Source organism: Bison bison, unplaced genomic scaffold (genome assembly GCF_000754665.1).
Source record: "Bison bison bison isolate TAMUID 2011002044 unplaced genomic scaffold, Bison_UMD1.0 scf7180017864254, whole genome shotgun sequence".
In the NCBI taxonomy this organism is placed as follows: domain Eukaryota; kingdom Metazoa; phylum Chordata; class Mammalia; order Artiodactyla; family Bovidae; genus Bison; species Bison bison.
Window position 1 is genome coordinate 7431169 of NW_011494826.1, and position 3624 is coordinate 7434792.

At 42.9% G+C, this 3624-nt stretch overlaps 1 protein-coding gene across 3 annotated transcripts in view; it reads left to right on the forward strand.

The window, feature by feature from the left end:
* The first annotated feature begins 1449 nt into the window (after positions 1–1449).
* DLGAP5 (discs, large (Drosophila) homolog-associated protein 5) overlaps positions 1450–3624 on the forward strand; it is a 45572-nt gene continuing 43397 nt past the window's right edge. For all 3 annotated transcript variants that reach the window (XM_010847713.1, XM_010847712.1, XM_010847714.1), the window contains exon 1: positions 1450–1566. The gene's annotated coding sequence lies outside the window, so the exon portion shown is untranslated. The remainder of the gene's footprint in view (positions 1567–3624) is intronic.

Consider the following 3624-nt stretch of genomic DNA (forward strand, 5'->3'; position numbering starts at 1 on the left):
ATCTGAGATCCAACCAGTCCATCCTAAAGGAGATCAGTCCTGGGTGTTCATTGGAAGGACTGATATTGAAGCTGAAACTCCAATACTTTGGCTACCTGATGCGAAGAACTGACTCATTTGAAAAGACTCTAATGCTGGGAAAGACTGAGGGCAGGAGGAGAAAGGGACGACAGAGGATGAGATGGTTGGATGGCATCACTGACTCAGTGGACATGAGTTTGGGTAAACTCTGGGAGCTGTTGATGGACAGGGAGGACTGGTGTGCTGTGGTTCATGGGGTTGCAAAGAGTCAGCCATGACTGAGGAACTGAAATGATACTGATACTGAGATGAGTGCAATTGTGCAGTAGTTTGAGCATTCTTTGGCATTGCCTTTCTTTGGGATTGGAATGAAAACTGACCTTTTCCAGTCCTGTGGCCACTGCTGAGTTTTCCAAATTAGCTGGCATACTGGGTGCACCACTTGCACAGCATCATCTTTTAGGTTTTGAAATAGCTCAACTGGAATTCCATCATATCACTAGTTTGTTCCTAGTGATGCTTCCTAAGGCCCACTTGACTTCACATTCCAGGACGTCTGGCTCTAGGTGAGTGATCATAGCATCGTATTCAGCAATAAAAACAACAGGGCTGATTCATGCAAAGGTAAGGATGGATCTTGCAAACAATACACTGAGAGAAAGGCAAACAGGAGAGTACCTACCACTCCTATTTTTAAAGTGACAGAAATCAAAAGAGTGAGCACCTAAACGCTGGGAGATTTAGAATGGGGCTTGAGGAACTCAAAGGTTATGAAAATGCTCTCATATCCTGACTGGGTGGTGGTTACACAGCTGATTACATTTAGCAAAACTCATCAGATTATACACTCAAAAAACCTATGCTTCTGAATGTAATTACTTTATATCTATTTTTTAATGTAGACGAGAAAAAAAAGACAAGTAACAAGTAATAAAAGTAATAATGATTTAACGAGCAATTTGGTGCGATAATAAAACTTCCTTTAAAACTTTAAGCGAAGAAAATATTTCATTAAGTTCAGCTGATTTATGTAATTAAACAAGGACATTAAAAAGTCCTGCAAATAAAAAACAACAACAAAAAGCCCTGCAAACTCTGACGCCCCTCTCCTTCATCCTGTCCTTTCTCTGATACCAGTGAGGGCCAGGTAGCTGCCGAGCGGACGCAAGCGTAGCCCACGGTCAACCACCGGCCACTCCCGCTCCTAGCCGGCCCAGACCTCCCACCGCTCCGCCCTTCGTCAATATAGCATCCCGGACACGCCCAAAGAGCCCGCTCACACCTACCCTTTGAATGGTCCGTTAACCTTTCAATCAATTCAAATACGGCAAGGAGCGAGCTAATAGCGCGCCTCGTCGAGGGGAAGAGGCGGGCACTTTTACCGGAAGTGTTGGTTAAAATACCTCCAATCAGCGGCTCTGTGCGGGAAGTTTGAATTTTGTCGATTCTTGCTGTAGACGTTCCTTCTTCGGAGGCGCGGTGGTCTTCCAGGACCAGAGAGTTCCTTTTAGTTTGGTTGAAGTTTAACGCTAGAAACTGCCTCAGGTAGGTAGTTGCTGGGTAGCTGGAGGAGGACACGGTTCGCTTCTTTCTAGAAGTTATAAAAGGGTCCGAGGACTGGCGGCAACGCTCTGAACTTCGCCTGGGGGAGGCTTCTTCTAGGACCTCATTACCTCTCCTTCCGGAAGCTGTTGACTCAGTCCTCCGGAAGAGTTACTATTTTTTGAGAAGACCTGTGTAGCAGCAGCATTTCGCCACCGGGGTGTAATTGGCATTTGGCCCCAACTATATTCCAGTAGCTCCTTACAGATTATGTGACAACTAAAAACGCTTGGGTTGACAATCCCTAGGCAAGCAAGACTAAGTAAGGCGTTCTAGACTTTCAGGCTGGAAGAAACTCCAGTCAAGGGTAGAGAACTTAAATGTGTGTGAAGAGCCGGGCTGCGGGGCTGGGGATTTCAGCTCCACTACCTTTTAACAGTGCTTATGTGGGCAGTTAATTTACCTCATCTGTATAAGGGTAGTTATACTACCTTTTAGGATTTAGATGATAATAAAATATGCCTTCAGTGTTAGCCCTTTCTCGCTTTGCTGTGTACAATACAGTGCTATGCCGTATTTTAAATAACTAATACATAATTTTAATTTTTTCTTTAATAACTGCTTAATATTGTTGCAGGAAAAGCCAATTTTGACTCCAGGTTGGAACTGTTTCTTTGACTTGCTTTTCCGTTGCTTTTGTTATTATATATAATCATACAGAATGGCCTGCCTCAGAGAATCCTACCCCTCTGCTTGACTTTTAAACTAAAATGCCTTTGTTCAGAACCCTAGACATTAGTGTGCCATCTTCTTGGTCAGCTCTGGGGAATAAAGTCCTTGCCTCTATACTTCATCTTCCCTTCATTGGCCTGCTGTGCAGCAAGGAGAGCAAGTGTTCCATAGTATTTGTGAGAAGTGGTAAAAAAAAAAAATAGTAGAGGAGAGTTCTTGATAAAAAGCACAGTTCTTTATCACTTCCTCTGGACCCTTAAAGGAGAATGTTTTTAGCATTCAGTTCAGTCGCTCAGTCCTGTTGGACTCTTTGTGACCCCATGGACTGCATCTTGTGAGGTTTTTCTGTCCATCACCAACTCCTGGAGCTTGCTCAAACTCATGTCCATCGAGTTGGTGATACTGTCCGACCATCTCATCCTCTGTCGTTCGCTTCTCCTGCCTTCAATCTTTCCCAGCATCAGGGTGTTTTCTAATGAGTCATTCAGGTCAGATGAATTCTCATATTTTATACTCTGTTGATTGCTTGAAATAGCATTTTAATTTGCCTCACTTCTTATGCAGATTTTTATGTGCAGTTTTCTAGGGTACTTTCTTTGTTATTCTTGTTGTTGAAGAGCACTGTGTGCTTATGTATTTTTAAAATTCCTAGTGACAGACGTTCCATCCTTCCCTCCCCCCGTTTTCTTTTAAATTGGCAAGACTCTTTGGAGAATTGGTCCTTTTTCTCCAGTTTGGCTTAGTTGTTCTCTCCACTAGTTGTTTAGGTGAGGCTCTTAGATTTTCCAGTTTCCTTTATTCTCTTCCTCAGTTGGAGCCTGGTAGGCTACAGTTGATGGGGTCTCAAAAAGTCTGACAGGACTGAGTGACTTCACTTTCACTTTCATTTGGATCCACAGTTTCTTAGAACCCATGACATCATCTTTCTTGTTCTCTCTTGTTTTACTTCAATACATTCTCAGGGATCTTTCTAAGAAAAGAGTATATGCCAAATAAACTATATGACTTCTTGTATGGCTAAAAGAATTTTATTCTGTCTCACCAAAGCAAGCATATGGTTATCCTTCTACATCATTATGGTACTTCTGGAAACCCTTTTTTCTCAATCTCATATTTGACTGCCTATTTATCTTCTCTAACTATATAATATGCATCTTGTGGGTTGTTTTTTTTTTTTTTTTGTCTTCTGGTTGAGAAAAAGTGCCAGGCTGCCTGCATTCATCATCAGATCAGATCAGATCAGTCGCTCAGTCGTGTCCAACTCTTTTCGACCCCATGAATCACAGCACGCCAGGCCTCCCTGTCCATCACCATCTCCCGGAGTTCACT